The sequence below is a fragment of the Ornithodoros turicata genome, chromosome 6, assembly GCF_037126465.1.
Source record: "Ornithodoros turicata isolate Travis chromosome 6, ASM3712646v1, whole genome shotgun sequence".
NCBI classification, from domain to species: domain Eukaryota; kingdom Metazoa; phylum Arthropoda; class Arachnida; order Ixodida; family Argasidae; genus Ornithodoros; species Ornithodoros turicata.
Window position 1 is genome coordinate 51,377,577 of NC_088206.1, and position 18,740 is coordinate 51,396,316.

Sequence of the window (18,740 nt, forward strand, 5' to 3'; positions counted from 1 at the left end):
ACCTTGTGGTCATCTTGAATCATTCAACAAAGTATGTGAATTGTTCTTAATAGCACACGATGGATCGACATTTTCCTTTGAGCCCAAGCAGCTTAAGGTTTCTGGAAAGTTGAAAAGGCACAAGTAAATATGCATTCAATTGCAACATGTAATTAGAGTGTGCAGTTAATTTGAGCAGTCGCGGCCCCAAAAAGCATGCAAATCTCTCAACACTTCTGTTGTGGAGTAGTTGGACATATCAACTAAGAGATTCGCCAGCTTTCGGGGGCAATGAGGGCATTGTTTTGGTAGGCGTCACCATTCCCCAAGTCGGCTTCACCTAGCGCACGGGTGCATTAGGTAAAGCCCACCTTACAAAACTACCATTGTGGCCAGATTGTAGGTAAGTTTCCGCCATGAATGGCGAAATGTAGCAAATTGGTAACAGGTGAAGCCCACTTTACGGAGCAGCTAATGTAGCTTCGTGTCATTTTCTCCCCTTGGTATTCTTTGTAAAAAAATTTGCATTTTTTGGCACACTTTCTTTTCTTCTTTATTTTTTATTTTGCTCTTTCCTTTGTAACTTTACTTGTGCATTTTTATCTTGCTTTTTGTGTACTATGCAAGTGAGCGAAAAAAAAAAAAAACGAACATTACGGGACAGTGACCGCAACGTTGCTTCTTTTCGCCTCTCCGTCTGTATCATGGGCGTCCGTGTGACTTTTTTTCAGCGTAGGGCAAAGTAATTCATTCACGGGGAGGGGGTTAGAACGTACAATAGATAAACACAGGACATGTATGCACAAGACAAGCATGAGGACAATCGAATGCTCTGATAATGTTCAAACCATTTTGACGATATCTGAGTATAGCTCTTGATTTCTTTACACCTGGCCCACTCATTCGGCAGAGCGTCGCACCGGGCACGAAAGTAGCGACAGACGCATGACAAGACTACAAGTGCATAAGCTACCTGCGCGGGTCAACGGGACACACGTGAATCTGCAGTACGCAACAGTTAACCACAACATGAAACGAGAGGGTAGCAAGCGAGCTGGTGGTATAGATCCATAACTTAAAAACCCGAGACTAAGGGACAAAAAAAAAAAACAAAAAACGAAGAAGAGTTGAATTCAAGAGAACCATTGAGAACCTTGTCTGTGTTTGTCGTTTTTTTTTGTCCCCTAGTCTCGGGTTTTTAAGTTATGGATCACAACATGAAGTTTGTGTGTCCCGTGACGGGCACTACACCCAGCGTATAACTAACATACCCTAACGTCTAACCTAACCTAACCCAACCTAACCTAACCTACAGGAGAGCACTACCGTGTATGGAGTTCTAGATTGAGCAGTGCGACAAATATAAAAATGGAAGCCATTGACATGCTCATTAAAATGAGTCGTCCAAGTAATCCGACGAACGGTGGAGGTTGTAGCGCGGATAGCGAAGGCAATCTCGCGTTCTTGATTAGCTTGATGCGAAAAAGAAATTGACATTACAGCACCAGAAACTGAAATACTTGTTGATGCTTTCAATGAATGCGGTAAGATAAATTTATAGAAGTAAGTGAGAGATAGCGTGTTTCTTCATTTTTCTATTTTTGTTCTTGTCGAAAATACAATTATTTCGTGATTTGTCAAAAGTACAACGATTTGCAAATAATCATTACAACTGCACTTTACAGGCTTTGTCGATTGTTCTGGCAATGACTCAGGCAAAGCAGCCAGGTATGCCTCACGAGTCATCAAACGTACCATCCAAGACCTCTATACAGGGTGTTTCACCTAAGGTGATAAAATATTCTAAATGGCTACGCACTCCCCAGAGGATTGTCGGACTTTCGGAAATTACCTCCTGGAAACTTTTGCGACGATTGAGGAAGAGTTTGGACAATTTTTAATTGTGGATAATTTATTTTTTCAATTCAACTTTGAAAACTGCCAAGCGAACCTCACTTTTTTTCACAGAAATATGAAGTCCTCCACTGATAACCACACACCCAACCGAAACTATGCACTGTATAGAAACAGAAATAGTCTAAAAAATTAGTAAAAATTCGGCTTTAGCCCCGCCTACTTGATTGTTGCAAAGAAAAGCGCACGGTATTTGCGAGGAGAGGAGGAAGTTTTCCCGCCTCTTGTTTTACCTTTCTTTGCGCCGCGTTGACCTTGATGCTGGTGTCAACCGACTTATCACAGGCTCGCAGGTGGTCAAGAATTATACTGGGATATCGTCTAATAATTTGGACATTATCAGAGGGCCGTCTGCATGTCAGAGCATTCGATTGTCCTCATGCTATTGTCTTGGGTCTATTGGTTGTACGTTTTTGCCCCCCACCCTCCCTTCGGGAATCCTTTGCCCTACGCTGAAAAAAAGTAACAGGGACGCCCATGTTACAGACGGAGAAATCGTGCCAAAAATGCACATAATTTTACAAAGAATACGAAGGGGAGACAACGATACGAAGCAACACAAGCTGCTCCGTAAGGTGTGTCGTGAGGCTGGAACATACAGACGGACAAACAGAACGACCAGCCCCGCGTGATCCAGTATCGCACCTGACCGGCAATCATGACGTACAGGCGCATGTCCCACTGTTGTTTGCTTTTCTTTTTTATTGTTGTGGTTAATCGCTACGACCTTTCATGGAGCCGAACCCAGCGCTCACATGCTCCTTTCCCTTGACGACCTTCACAGCGTGATGTCACCGGTGGACTATAGCTGGTGGACGTTGACCCCACGGAGATGAGGTCGCGTTCACGAGGTAAATAAATACTTTCTTTGATAACCCACACCATATGCGCAAGTTCCACCACATTACACGCTATAAATTCATTACTGTCAAGTTGAAAGTGCCACTCCGTTATGGGGTACACGACCCCACAACACAAACAAGGAAAAGCAAAGAAGAGTTTAGTAAAATTGGAGCTTAGTAAAATAAATGGGGGTACGGGGGAAGGGGGCTAGGCGGGGGGAGTTCCGGCTCTTCACTCACAGCTAGGTAGTCAAGAACTATACCCGGCTAACCTTTCCTTCTTTTTCCCGGTTGAGCTAACCTTTCCGTCTTTTTTTCTTAATAAATATATCCCCCCCCCTTGTTATCTCATAATAGTGATTTCAACCTCACCACCGTCTGCATATCCGAGCTTTCGATTGCCCTCATGCTAGTCTTTTGCCTATTAGTTGTAAGTTCCTCTGTCCCCCCCCCCCCCGCCCCCCAGGGAATTCTTTGTGGTAGTACAAAAAAAAGGCAGAAAAGGAAGGTCCAAAACGAAAACAAAAAAGAGAAAGAAATCGTGCGAAATAGAAATGCACATAATGTTACAAAGGATAAAAGGGGGAGGAAACGACACGAAGCAGCACAAGCGGCTCCGTAAAGTGGGCTTCACCTGTTACCAAATTGCTACATTTCGCCATTCATGGCGGAAACTTACCTACAATCTGGCCACAATGGTAGTTTTGTAAGGTGGGCTTCACCTAATGCACCCGTGCGCTAGGTGAAGCCGACTTGGGGAATGGTGACGCCTACCAAAACAATGCCGTAACTGGCAGACAAATCCTTTCGATTATAAAACCAACGCCTGTGTCACACATCACGCTAATAACGAGCAAAAAAGCGTTGCACAGACAAGCCGCTAAGCAAGCGACCGTTGCACAGTGAACGCATCATTCTTCACGGGAGCAGGAACGCACAAAATACAAATATAAGAATTCCAAAATAACATTCGTTAACGCTAATGAAGTTTTCCAAAAATTGAAATATTATTTTTTTCTACTAATAAAATTACTTTAACTTCGCTTTGCAATCTTTATATTAACATGTCATGGCACTGAAACCGAAACTTCCCCCAAACATGTAAACTGGTCCAGTTCGAACTGGCACCACCTCACTTCCAGTTGCTCACCAGACCAACTTCAACTGGTACCATCTAATGAAATACAATGCATACCAACACTGTGCCACCATATGCATGTATACATGTACAGCAATCGGCCATTTATTAAAATTCACTGTTCCCAGCAAGCGTAGCACAATGTCAGATACTGGAATCCAATGTGAAGGTGTGGCAGACTTCCGTAATATCTACAGTCATTTGACCGTAATCAGGATTACGGGCACACTACTGTCTTATTTACGTGATAACAGTCATAATAACGGCATATTTCATTGGTGCCGTATTAATTACACTACTTCGACCGTATTTCCAATTACAGTAGCATACCTGTTCTTTTTACGGCAAAAAATAGATTTTGACCGTAAAATTTACGGCAATTTTTTACAGTGCTTGGAAAATCCTAGTAAGAACAAATGCCGTTGACCGCATGATTCTAGGTGGTGTAGCTTTTTTATTATAATTCAATGACACGTTTCCATGGACAACCTGTATATGCGAGCACTCGAGCGGTTTTCTGCATGCATTGCTAGCACGGTACACGGTATTCTTTACCGAAGCACGTCCACAGTCATTTCTTTGAATCACCTTAGCACACAAGTTCAGTGTTACATCGTAATGAGACTAAGAGGGTAGCCCTTTTTCATCTATTGGTATTGTTTTCTGCCCTGGTTTGATTTGCGACAAAAAATCCTACGTAACGGTGGTGTGGTGTGACGTGGATACCGCCTTGTTGGGATGATAATAATTTGTAGCGTGCCGTGTTACTTGTAGCAGTGTTTAAGGCAAAAGTGGTCTCTCGATACAGATTTCCTGTCATGGGGGCCACCCAGAGGTTCGTCTGTGCACTGTGATACGATCGGGCTTACAGATAAGTACCATGTTCCTCATCCACGGGTTCCTACTTCACGGGGAGGAACCACCTCATTGCACGCACTGTGGTCAACGTGAACCTCTCTCAATTTAGCCCATTTCTCTTCACATCATGACACACATCACTTCCAAGATCGGCTAAGATTGTCAATATTGGTCCAATATGGGCTGCGAATATTGGACCAATATGGGGAGTGCAACCAGGCTCCATATTGGACCAATATGGGCTGCCAATATTGGCAAGCCCATTTTGGGCCAATATTGCCAATATTTCGGTGATAACGCCAACGGGGAGCCGTGTACTAATAAAGCATTATCCGGTTTGCTATCCACCACTGATATTCCTTCTCTGTTCTTTTTCATTTCTGCAGATCTCATCGATCCACGTTGCAGACAATTACAAAAAAAAAAAAAAAGAAGAAGGGAAAAACACTGCGTCGCCCCAAAAACGAAGAACAGGTGCTACGCCCGTCTTACTGGAGGACACAAGCAGTCCCACGGCACTGCCAATGCCAAAGATCCCTCAGAAGCCTTCATTGGGATCGCAATGTTCTATGAACCAAAAATTTTCAACCCGCTCCGCGAGTACAAAGCAGCGAAACCCTTTCGTGTTCCGTTTGTACGTATTGTACTAACTTTGGTCTGTGCATGGTGGCCATAAACAACGCTTCTGATGCCGTGATAACGGCGGACTAGCTCATGAGACTGTGCCTATGTGCAACGCCTCGCAGCTGTTGCTTCGTCGGTGACTGTACACCATATATGTACTGGCAAGGAAGCACGGCCGCGTCGGAAACTGAAAAAACTTGGTTCCTAGAGGGCACTTCTTGTATGTGTTGCTGCAATTTACGATGCAACAGTTTGTGCGAGACATGCCGAACGTTCCACGTTGCTCCGACTATCTCAAATACACACTGTTGTCTGTAATATGATCACAACGCCTACTTCTGCCTCCAGTCACCACTTTGTCGCCCACTTCCTATACGCAGTGTGAGAGCGACGAGGAAAATAAAATGTTGTGCATAATGCAAAACTCTCTACCGTGTACTCGAAAGGAGGAAAGCAGTGGTGGGCAATTAGAAATCTCTTTGCAGGCTCGTTCATTAGCTATAGCTTCTGGTTCTCGATAATTAGTGAAAAGCACCAATAAACGTAAACAGCTAAGTTCATCGCGCGGTCGATGGAAATGATTTATACACCGTTGATCACCGGAATGAGCACTTCAAATCAATCAATTTTAATTCCCTTGACTTCATGTTTAACTACAATGGACAAAGCAAATGAAATCATCCACTTTAAAATAAGTAAACGAGCACTATATCCCGCCTGTCACACCGCACAGGTTAAAAATACCCCTGTATGATAGCCAAGCGGGTCCCTGATCTTCAACTAGTCTTTATCCCATAGCGCGCGTTAAATGGATAACGTGATTCGCCACGAGCTCTTGGACGAGCCTACACACAGCGGCTTTGGAGCGCGCGAACTTTAAATATGACGATAACGATCGCTACGTGAAAGTTGAAGATTGGGACGCTGGAGCAGTGCGTTCGAAGTCTACATACGACATTCCTGCTATACTTCCCGCCGACTGTCTTCAAATTTAAAATATGGCCATCAAGAGCCACATATAGGTGGTGGGCGAAATACTCACGTAGCAACTAATCAATAAAATTGAATACAGGGGTGACATGAGCGATTTGGCAAAATCAATGCGCACACGTACGCACGAGTGCCAGCCCAAAATCACCTACTCAAAAACTCCAAATCAAATTTTCATAACAGTGAGTCAGTGGCAGGCGCGGCAGGTGTAAGTTCCAACATAGACGCACAGGTACCCATTTATGTACCGAACGGTACACATTAACGGCATTTACTCGTGCCTCTGACAGGCAAAAATAGAAATAAATATGTTCTTATGCAAAACGCTCCGGATGTGTACTACCACTTTGAGCATCAACGTCAGACCGATGTAGCGAAAAACAGCGACATCGCGACAAGATGAGTGCGGACTCGCACGATAACGGCGTGGAAGGGAACGATTTCGTTCGGAGCCCAACACAGTGGTTCTCGTTACTACCGCTCTGGGACGTCACAGCATGAGTGCAGTAAGCGAGTTCGCGGTATCTCGGTGCAGCATGGGCGCAATCACAATAATCGCGTTGCCATGTCAACCAGATAGTAGATTATCGCATAGGTGCTGCATGCTGTGTGAAAACAAGTACGCGATGTTGCTCACGAAAACGAGCACACAGTCGGTACGATCGGCGATAGTGGTAGTACGTATCGTGAGTTATCGCGCCCATGAATAATTTTGCCGAGCTCTTACTCCCTTACAGGTAAGATTTTCAAAGTGTGTAGCCCGTGTACGAATGTAGCTCAGAGATTACGAGGTAATGTTGCGACGCCCATGTGTCATGGTGGTGGGCATGTTTTCGGGAAACGTTAACGAAACGTCGCATTCTTTCTCCATTCTTTTCCAAGTGATTTGACGCGCTGATTCAAATGCACATAAAACTGACTTGGTATACGTTGTTGCGCTATCCCTTGCACTTTCTTACACAAAATGTCTACTCAACATTGAAAAAAACTTGTTCTGTTTTGCCTAGACTAAGGTTTTGCTCAGGCTTGTGCCCGTTACTTGGAAAAAGTAATTGATTACCGTTACCGTTACTTGTACGCAACAGGTATTTGATTACCATTACCAATTACGCGACTCAAAATGTAATTGAGTAACGAGCAGAAAAGTAACGCCTTACTCCGGTCGATACTCTGCATTCGCCCAAATTAAACCCGTCTTTGTGTGCCTGAGAAAGCAGAATCTCGGTGAAACAGGGGAGGTCAAGTCCGATAAGAAATGTAGCACCCTATTTTGCAGTACCTATTAGCAAGCGTACCTATTTTGTTTTTCACTATGTACCTTCCCCCCAATTTTTGTCGGGTCTGCTTATTCTAAACTTTCTCTCTCTCTGTATATATATATTTATATACTTCTATACGCGAACTTCACACCTTGTACCTGATGAAGCGTGGTCCCCCACGCGAAAGCTTGTATATATTAAACTAAGGAAGCTTCAGTGTTGCTTTTGGTATTGTGCCTCAGAAAAAAAAAGAAACTAAAAAAATTAAACAGGAACACAGCTAAAATAACACGAAAAACTAAAACTGCGGGACAAGTACATCCGTACGTCTAACGTATTTATCGCCCGGGAAGACGTTGAACATTGCGTGGAACTTCCCCATGACTCACTAAACCTCCAAAGCTACAGGTACCACTACACTGGTGTTTACCACTACACAGGAAGAGATTAGGGAGATAGACCCTGAAATTCCGGAATGTTATCGCAATGACGTCCCAACAAAGGCTGACGGCACGAGGGGCTTGACATGGGGCAGAACATATGAAAGACAAGTTAATCTCTACGGGAAAAGTAACCAGCTACTGAGTAATCGATTAGTCAGAAATGTAATGAATTACTCGAAAAATTACTTTGACAGTAAAGTAACTGATTACTAGAAAAATTACTCAAAAAGTAATTGATTACAAGTAACGCAATTACTAGTAAGCGTTACGCACAAGTCTGGTTTTGCTTCGCTTTCTGACGTGAGATAATTAGTGCGGCGCAGCATGATCCAAGATATCTTTGCGCGGAAAATTGCAAATGAAACTCAAACTTCCTGACGTGAGCTGCACAGATCTTAAATGTGCTTGAGAAAAAGAAACAGTTCATCAGATATGTAGGTAGCACCGCTCCAATTCCGTATTCACCAGCCGACTTAAACCATTGGTTTAGTGACGTCTGGTTTAAATCGATCACGTGATCTCTCCGGCTGGTGACCAGGGTGTCGGCAATCGGCGGTTGGGCCCACCTCTGTATTTATTGATGAAATCTCAGCGACATATGGTTGATATGGGCGCTAAAAAAGTGTACACAGCGAGCCTTTGCCATGTTATTTGAAATACAGCAGTACGTATCTTCGCGTAAGTGATCGTTGTGCTTTTGTCGGTGTTCGGTCGTCGATTGTGGTTGCGTATAACTTCACCGCATCGACCATCGCTTGTTTATCGTCTATTGTGCGACCTGTGTGGTGAATTGCACAACATAGCCTCTCGATTGCTGGGGCATTCCAGCACAGTCTTTTATACGCTTTCGAGCCTGATGCAACGTGTGTGCAAGCGCTTGATCACGGTAGGCTATGAAAGAACATTGATGCAAGGGCGGCCTTATCCTGCATGGGACTCCCACATGCATAAGTTTTACGGTGTTATGGTTTTAAGAAATCGACATGATACTTCCAACGTGTGACAAATCTGCAATGCGTTGAGCATCTCTTTGCTGGCTGTATTTATTCGGAGCACAACTCATACGGAAAACGTACTCAAGGTGCTGCCTTGTTTACGTCCTCGTCCTGTATGTGTGTTTGTGCCTGTTTTGTTTTTGTTTAGCGCTGTTTCGTCATGTTACCCAGGGCGTCCCTGCTTGTGAGCGTGGAAGTTGCCACTGTCGTGACACCCTGTCAGTGCGGTGCTGTGCTTAACTCTGACCTCTTTTATTTCTGCATTTCTGCACATAAGATTATTGCACAAATCATCAAGCACTAAATTCATTGTTCTGTTCAGCCAACAAAGATTCATTATTACGTTGTGACTGGCTGATGAAATTTCACAAATATGGGAACGTCCCTATTGTATATACTTGTCATTGCAATTATTGAGCGTACTTGTCATCTGATATGATGCACTTGACATCACAGAAGTGATGGTTGCAAAAATAAAAGACCTCACTTTAAAGCTCAGCTACGCCGATTTTCGAGTGTTACAGAATGGAATGGTACTCACACGATGTGTTCATAAGGGAACACTGATTATGTATGCAAGATAGTTATCCCAAACTCCTCGCGGTTTTCCGAAAAAGTGAATTTTTAATTTCACTGACATCCCGTCTTGTGGCCCGCAAACCCTGTGTCGACGACACATTCGTGGTCTGCCCGACTTTTGGCTTGGTTTCTTCCGCCAAGCCGGCCAGTTTCTTCTGCCGAGCCGTCTGCTGCGCAGATTCACATTGGGGAAGTGATAAACAGTTCGCTATTAGGGAGCCAGTATATTTCTGGACTTCACTAAACCCACGAGGAATATGAGTTTTGCTTCCTTCGACTGCAAAGCATTTGCTAGGCCAGTACAGACTTCCTGGTGTGATTCGTGTTCTGTGCTGCGTGCCGAGAATGTGTGAGCGTTTTGCTCCCGTCTGCAAGAACACTTCAGCATGCAGTTCCTATGTTTTAAACCACAATTTTCCGAATGGCGAAATAGAAATCTATTGACTACAACAATCGGTTACAACTCCGACTGGGTGCCACCTTCGAAAGGAGCGATTTGATCTGTTCATCTGGCTCATACGAATGTTACGGAAGCAATGCGCAACTTGTTTCACAAGAAGCCGAAGATGTCTCGTCCGGGATGCTGTGCCAACCTTATCTGCAGCAGGAGATTGCAAGGGCAGGACTAGGCAGCAGATAAAGGTAAGACGCGTAATATGTTAGACAAGTCAGTCATGCGGTGCAAATTGCATCACGTAGAAGAGAAAAATACGCTATCTGTCGGTTACTGCTTCATCCTTTAGAGATTACGCCCCAGCGGGTGTATTCTCAGTACAGATTTGGAATTGCCGTATTTGTTAAATGATTTCGCAAGCATGCTGGCACCACCGAAAAGCTTGCACTCCACGTCTCAACTATCACCGTCTGGGTTTCAAGCTGAAGGCTGTCACCAGTGCCAACCAGACGCCCCTTCAAAGTTCATCTGTTTTTGTTGACGGAACAGTGACACCTGGTACTGAGACATTTCATTTTCTGATTAATCAAGTGCATTCCATCACTTGTGCTCGACTTCTTGTGTTCGTTTACCCTTGCTGTTGCTCGCTAGCTTAGAGCAACCATGCTTGAGGTGGCAGCGCTTTCAGAGTACATTTAAGCAGTATCATCGTATCATATGCACGGCAGCAAATCTTGTGTATTTTGAGTAAGGTATAAATTCAATGTTGGCTCAGCTGTTGTATTTTGGTCACAAATAAGGTGTTTTTCCAGAGCGCTCGAGGGCAGTTCAAGCAGTTTCATGTGTGGAACAGCACATACTTTTTCTCAGTTTTGACTAAGGTAAATCGAAATCTTCCAGTTGATGTCTTTTGGTCATAAATTATGTTTTTCGAGACATTCAAACAGCATCATGTGTGCAACAGTGCATACTTTTTCTGAGGTGAAGTAAGGTAAATCTGTCTGCCGTGATGTTCTGGCAGTGCAGCAGAAGCTTGTGTTGCATTCAAGTGGTATCATGTATACAAAAACTTGTTTTATGCCTTTCTGTAGCTGCTGTACTAATATTGTGAGTACAGAGACATTCCTGCAGAACATATCGGAGCATCATGTGTGCTATTGTTTGTATCATCTGCAGCGGTATATTGATAATGTTAATTATTCAATGACTTCAGCTAACATTTACATTCTTACTTCCAGGTAAACCTGTCACGCAGATGCCCTACCCCTTGGTATGCATAGTTCAAGATTGTACCGCAACATTCCACCTGGAGCATTATTCTTCAATTGGCAGTGGCATTACTATCACAACACACCACATACTGCATGTGTATGGTGCGTGTACAATGCATCAAACCTATTCTCAGGTACAGGCCAGCTGGTACGCAATTACAACATGAAACAACTGACACAGAGACCGTAAAGTCATGCCTTTTCCTCCGCGCCTCGGGTTTCATGTTATTATCCTCACATGCAGCTCAATTCGCTTGTGCTGTGCAGCATGAGCAAAAGAATATATTGTTTGTGGTCACATGACACGAACATAAATACAGTGAAACCTTCCTATGTTGGACACCCGCGGTGCAGCCGAAGCGTCTCCTACTTATAGAGGTGTCCGAGTTACAGAATATGACGGCAACAAAAAATGGAAGAGATCACAGTTGTGAGAAATGTCCCCCTTCTTCAATTTAAGGTCCTTAGTGGTACCTGGTGGTGGTGCCTGGTAGTGGTACCTCTACCCACTCTTCACTGATAATTATTACTGATTTTAGTATATTCAATTCCGTTCAGATTCTACTCAATGGCATTACCTCTGGAGCTCTTCGAGCAGCAAGCACTTGTCTCTGAAGCGTCAGCCCATTTCTGATAGCTTTGGTGCAGTGCTCGTTCAAAGGCTCTAGACAAACTGAAGACAAGTGCTCACATAAAGAATTACAATGTAGACTGACAGCACTTGTTTTTGGACTCTAAAAACTAAAGCAACAAAATGCTGTGACCAGTATAGAGAAAAAAGGGGCAAAAGTCAAGGCCACTGGCTCATTTTGGGTTTTTTGGTGCAAAGATGGGCCGATATTGAGGTAATTTGGCCAGGGTTTTGTCCGACTTTGCAGGGAAAACCCTATCCTACTTCCAAGATAGGGAGGTGTCCGACATAGAGAATTTCGTCCCCATGTAGTTTCAATGGGAGCCTGCCCGTGCAATGAAATCATGGGGAGTTGTCCGAGGTAGGGAGGTGTCCGCCTTTGGTGGTTTTACTGTACTATAGAGCATTCTACATCATGTAATCTAACAGTTGTTCACTTTTGGATATTTTAACCATGGAATTTACCCTGCATGCACCATACCATGTCCAAACACGAACAACTGCTAGAAAGCAGCATGTACTGTTTCCGTATAGCACTTATGGCTTGCGTCCTGTGATCGGAAACAGTGATGTCTTTTTTCTGCTACAACCAGTGAACTACAGTAACGATTTAGAAATACTGTGTCATACCATAAAGCACTATGGGAAATGGCAGTTTGAAAAACTGGAGAAGACTGTCATTAGAATGGGGGACATGTTCTACGGTGAAATTTTTTACAGTGTGTGCTGTACCACGTAATGCACTGCAGGCCTACCACAGTATGGTAACGCTCTGAATACTAATTTGCTCAAAAAAGGAATGTGTGCGTTTCTTGTACTAACTTCCCCTTACGCAGGGTTGTAGAAAAATGTTTTCAGCTAATGGGGAGGGAGAGGACATCATTCTGGAGTCTCGTTGACCTACAATGTGTCGTGTGTGAAGGTCATTTTGAAGAGTGTAGGTGGTAAAAGACTGTGTTCCGACATTCTTGGCAGTGTTGACTAATAACCATAATGAACTAGAGAGTACATTTGTTGCTTCATATATTTGTGTCATGGCAAAGTATGTAGAGATACATCTGTCTCAACATGCAGGTGCCAAAACTGCTTTTTGTGCCTAAAATATGACAAATAGTTGTCTGTTCAACACCACTAATCATGTGCCGGCCTCCATGACCTGTCTGTGACATTCCAAAGTGATTAACATGTCCCATAGATGTGTGCAATGCTGAAGATGATTGTGTACCTTCTATGGATTCTTGTTTCAAGAAAAGTACTGTGCGATTTGCTAACAGCACCTAGCTGTACCTTCACAATTCTGCATAAAAATATGTCAAGTTTCCGGAAGGAAACATCATGAAGGTCCATAGCGAAAAACCCTGAGACGAGGGATAGGAAGGGACATACACAATGTCTCAACATAGCGTGTTTATGTCCCTTCTTCTATCTCCTCTTCAGGTTTCGCCATCATGGACACTATCACCAGCTCGCTTGCTGTTGAACCGTTCTTTCAACAATAAGGGTCACTTTCATGGACTGGATGGCAGCCAACATGCTGTCAATAAAAAGAATAATGGAAGGAGCTAAATATGATCCTTAGGCTGTGCGTGGTCATTGCTTTCTGACAAATGGTGACTTAGAATTTCAGGACAGTGCCTGCAGTGGTAGTATTCTTGTGTTCTCACCCTTGACGCCCATTGTGTGTCATCGGTCACCTGTAATCCGCTAATATGCACATAGCTAAAACAAAGTATATTTGTATTTCTTTGAATACAGTTGGTACAGCACATTGTTTTTTACATGTTCTATGGAAAATAAAAATAAAAAATTCTCTACTCTGCAAGTCTCCTGACACCTCTACAAGGCAGCTTCGAATTTCACTAGAAGCCACGTGTGAAACCTAGACCAAACTAGTGGTGAGGGTCCATATAGGTCATAGATAGATACTATTATTATTATTATTATTATTAGATCATAGGTCAGGCTTAGGTCCTGGTTGGTAGCAACGCATTTGAATCTCATTAAAAATTGGTGCAGGAGGTGACCAACATAACTAAATACACCGACTGACTCTCACAAATTTTGTGGAGTTATACTTTTGAAACAACATTAATACGCCGCAGTGGTCTTTTCTCCTTTGTTCCTTTTAACCTAGAAATATTAGGTCTTCGGCATCACCAGCCTTAGTTGCTGAGCATGCAGTTATTTACGTTGAGCACTGCAGTTTCATATTTGTTTCTCTGGACAAGCAAGCCCGCTTCCCCATTCTGATAAGAGTCTTTCAGCTTTGACAGGGCATTTGTGGACAAGGAAAACATTTGGACTATTGTGTATTTTGCTATGAAGTGCACCGTACAAGGCAGAGGATACCATCAACCATTTCCACCAAGGTTATTAAATTTGTGATAAAGTACATATACCTTTTGTCACTGACTAATTTGGTGGCAAAGTTACTTGAGTGGCAGTTGTGGAATTTTAAGCGCATGTTTAAAAAAAATAGGATATGGGAAGTGCTGACTGGTTGAACAGGTGGAGTACCCAATATAATAATTGGGGGTTTACGTCGCGAGACAACTGAGTGTGGAATACACAGCACAGTGTAATGTTCCTTATTCTGGCAATGTTAGCATGGTTCAAGAAGTGGGAAATGTTGCACTACCCTTAATAACATCTGTTGGGCCCAGCAAACAGGATACACAGTGAGCCCATTTGAGCCCATTTTCAGCGAAACCGTGGTTGTGTCTAGGGAAAGGGATAAGTGGAAAAGACTTTTGAAAGAGACGGTGGCGATAACGCAACGTGGGAACAGTGTAAATAGGCCATCCTTTATCCCTCTCCCTCCCCTCCGGGAGTTGTTAGGTATTTAGGAGGTTTGTGTGTTATTAAATCTTTACTGTGTCTGAGAACTCTTGTGCTTGTCTTCGTGTCCCGTGTCTCTCGGTTATTCGTTCCTTCATCATCATGCACCAGTTAGTCTGCGCCCTATCTCTTTTATCGAGGATACACATGCCCTGATCTGAAGACACTATGCCTAACTCAAAAGCAATATGAGATCGACCCGTACGTGTTTATTTGCGAAACTATTATGAATGAAATATGGCCTGTGTGGTATAGAACAATGCGCACACTCAAGTAAACATGCAAAAAATACGTATAAGGGCTCTCGACCTACATGCCGCGATGCGCTCTACGAGATAAACAACACACTACAAAACTACATCCAACACTTTTTGTGCGGGGCAACTCTATTGAGCACTTTCATATAACCCACGAATGGTTCAACGAGTGCAGTTCGAGTGGTCACGATACATTCCTACGTCGTTCATTGCAGTCGCTCTATGATGCTGCACAATATATGTATCTCGTGTAACAAGCCTGGCAATCGCACGATGTGCATGGGCAGAAATACGCAGAAATGGGCAGAAATACGATGCAGAAATCTGCAGGTCTGGTCCTCTGACCAGACCTGCAGAGGACTGGTCTTTGAAGACCAGTCCTCTGCAGGTATATGCTCAAACGATCACCAAGTCTCACGTTGTTGCTCAATCGCTCCCATTCCTGCACTTGTAGTAAAAGCAGCAAACGGGTTGACGTGAATGGCAGCTGAACGGTTGAACTGCGAAGTTCTCGAGCACATAATCATAATTTCACGTCGAAAATGATGTTGAGGTGAGTTCGCGGTTGTTGTTTCCATCGTTCAATAGTTCTCGGGATTACCTCGGACGAAACGCTCATCGTAGCCGGCGGCCATAACTGGATTTCCTCGCAAACGGGAGAAGACGCCAGGGAAGTCAGAGAAAGCCTCAGCTTTCATCCAATCAGACGCACGATTCTCTACCTACGTAGATGGAGCAGGTTTATCCCATTTACGTCACAAAAATGGCTGCGCCCATGGCTTGTTTTGGTTTCTTTGATGAATTAATTTTCGTAATAGGAAGACAAAATTGAGAAACGAAGGTGCGTTTCGGGGGCAGTTGGATGTGCTCGTTCTGAATATCACAACCATTTCAACACATCGGGAAATCGGTGTAGCTGACCTTTAATGCTATTACACTACATCCGAGCCATTCAGAAGTTGTTGTTTCTTGAGACCTTGTAAACAAAATACAAACAATTTTCTGCTTGATGTTAAAATGAACCAAATATCTCATAGAGAAGGAGGTCTTATGCCGGTTTCAATAGTGTTGTTTCAAGGGGGGGGGGGGGTGGAACACACACAACAACAGTTGCAACATCAGCTACAAACAAGACTGTGCTGTGCTATTTTATTCAATAATTGCATTGTTTATTTATTCATTTATTTTCCATACCCTCAGGGCCCCAAGGGCACAAAAGAGGGGAGGGGTTTGATACATAATGGAACATACGAGAAGCATAGTTACAACAAGGCGCGATGGGCAGTCACAAAGAATGTAGAATGCAACGCACTGGGATGGCACACAGGGCAGGGTCACAGACAGTAAGCATGTAATGACGTAAGCATGTAAGTGCACACTGGTGGGAAAATTATTAGACGTTGCAAATGAGCCACAGTCTGATGCCCCAAAATAAAATTGTGCTTATTTGTTCGAAGTCTCGCATTATCGAGGAAACACTTGTACACACCAGGTTGGAGACTTATCTGTTGTTCCATGCGCATTCTTTACAAGCTTCTCTCTCGACTTCATACTGGCATTGTAAACAATTTCACTAGCATTATCATCGCACCATTACATGTCAAACCATCACCACCACCAATGCCTAAAAACTCCCCACTGCTCATGCCATGCTCTGATACGGCTGCCACCAGCAAGTCATGCCCTAAAGAAGCGTATGAAGGCGGGGTAGTTGGTACCAATTCATGGAGTGTGGACAGCAGAAAGACGCGGATAACTCCACTAAACTCTGTGAAATCACTCCTTATTCAGGTTTTTAATTTAGGCTTCTTGTTCAGAAAGAATTTGCATAGTGATTCGGTTACACTTATCACTCTACTCTAACACAGATCACTCAACTTTGACTGTGAAAATGACATAAGAGGCCTGTGTGATGCCATGAGAAAGATAATTACCGCTGTACAATTGCGTAAACCTATTTAGTGAATTTTTCCTTCAGCAGCTCTTCACCGCTTTCTTGACATTTTTGTTTAGCTTTCCAGTCATGCAATACTTCTCGATAATTTACGCAACTAAGCAACTGGGCGTTCGAGGCTTACATGTTTGTGTCGTCGATATTTGTGGCCTGCCTCGGCTAATACTCGTTGCTTACACGTATGATAAACCTCTGAAAAATTATTGCACAGGCTGCATTTCTGCACTGTGTGGTTGTGCAGTTTCACTGTACAACTTTGTACTTGTGCTATTTCTTGAGAACCAACACAGTGGAATATCAAAGCAAGGCACACCTGGGGGTGCTTTCTAGCATGAAATCTGAGTGCCACAGCAAGCAGTAGCACTGACCATTTTCTGGTCGTGTTCTGTATTGATACATACCAGACAGCAAGTGGAACTCCGCAATGGACAAATGGATGCAATGCAAATAAGCTCATACAAAGAAAAGAATGCAACTTGAAATCAGGTGCATCTTAGCTGCAATGTGCTGTATTATTTTTATTAAAATTTACATGATTGCATATCTTTCTTCCACATTTTCAGTTATTTTTTAGCTACTTCGGTAGTTATTACTTTGCAGAAGCCGACACATTCATCAAGTTGTGTCAGCGCAATGGACAATTCCAGTAACTGGACAGTTTAAAGGTCAGCTATGCCGATATCCCAAATAGTCGAAACGGTTGTGATATTCTGAAAGCCCACATCCAGCTCTCCTCAAAATGCACCTTCATTCTCTCAGTTCGGTACAGTTCCATGTCAAAAAATAGATAATTCATTCCGAAACACATATGGGCGCAGCCATTTTTATGACGTAGATGCACCCGAACGGGCATTGTGACGTGTACGCGCCTTCGTACTTGTCAGTGGATTTCAGCTACGGCTTCTCGCGGCTTCACGTATCTGTTCTTGAAGATGGCAGACAGCCGGGTTCCACCGTTCGGCGATAAGTAAACAGTGCAGCAGCTGCGAACTCATTCGCGAACCAACCTCTGTGCGATGTTGTGACTGGAATTCGTCGTTTGTGTTTTGTGAGCACGTACAATTTGTATCAAGTCGCGTCTGCGTTAGCCCCTTTACAGCACTTGCCCATTGTAGAGACTGACGTTTCGACAGCCGTGTTAGCAAGAAAATGCCGGCAGCGTTTTATTCCTGCAGGAAAAGATTGTGCTATGTATTTGAGAAACCGCATACTGCTATGGGACAAGTTTTACGTACGATTTATCAATGTGCAACAGCGTCGACGATGGTATGTAACGACGAGTGACGTAAAACGAAATACAAATCACATTTTAAACTTTTTGTGGGATTCTGTGCATCGGGTTATCTTGGTGTTGAGTTACTACTCCAAGCAATTTCTCACTTCGGGGATAGAAGTAGGCATAATAAAATTAAGCTGGAACACCTCACCATTCATTCTGACTCGTCAAAGGCAAGCAAGCCACTCGAATTTGTGGAAACTCGAAAGTCAAGCAATATATGATATCTCTTTTCTGCTAGGAAGAAGATGACGGTGCTGCATATGCCTTTCTAACTGCACGTGCTACGTTCTTGCACTGGTTAAGCTATTGCAGATGGCACTAAGGATTATCCTCAATAAGTGTGCCAATGATGGCCAAGTATTGCTTCTCAACACAGGGAAAAACATCACTTTTACACAACAGGATCTCAGCAGAATTCCAGGTTTGGATTCAGCTCATCACGGTTCATGAATCCAAATAGGGGGCATATCATGATGGTAGAAGGGGAATGTTGAC

The 18,740-nt window shown here is 43.5% G+C and overlaps 1 protein-coding gene across 3 annotated transcripts in view; it reads left to right on the forward strand.

Moving 5' to 3' along the window:
- Positions 1–6,907: 6,907 nt before the first annotated feature.
- Positions 6,908–18,740, forward strand: part of LOC135396682 (lactosylceramide 4-alpha-galactosyltransferase-like) — an 88,894-nt gene continuing 77,061 nt past the window's right edge. For 2 of the 3 annotated variants that reach the window (XM_064627780.1, XM_064627778.1), the window contains exon 1: positions 6,908–7,082. The gene's annotated coding sequence lies outside the window, so the exon portion shown is untranslated. The remainder of the gene's footprint in view (positions 7,083–18,740) is intronic. The other variant, XM_064627783.1, reaches the window with a different exon arrangement.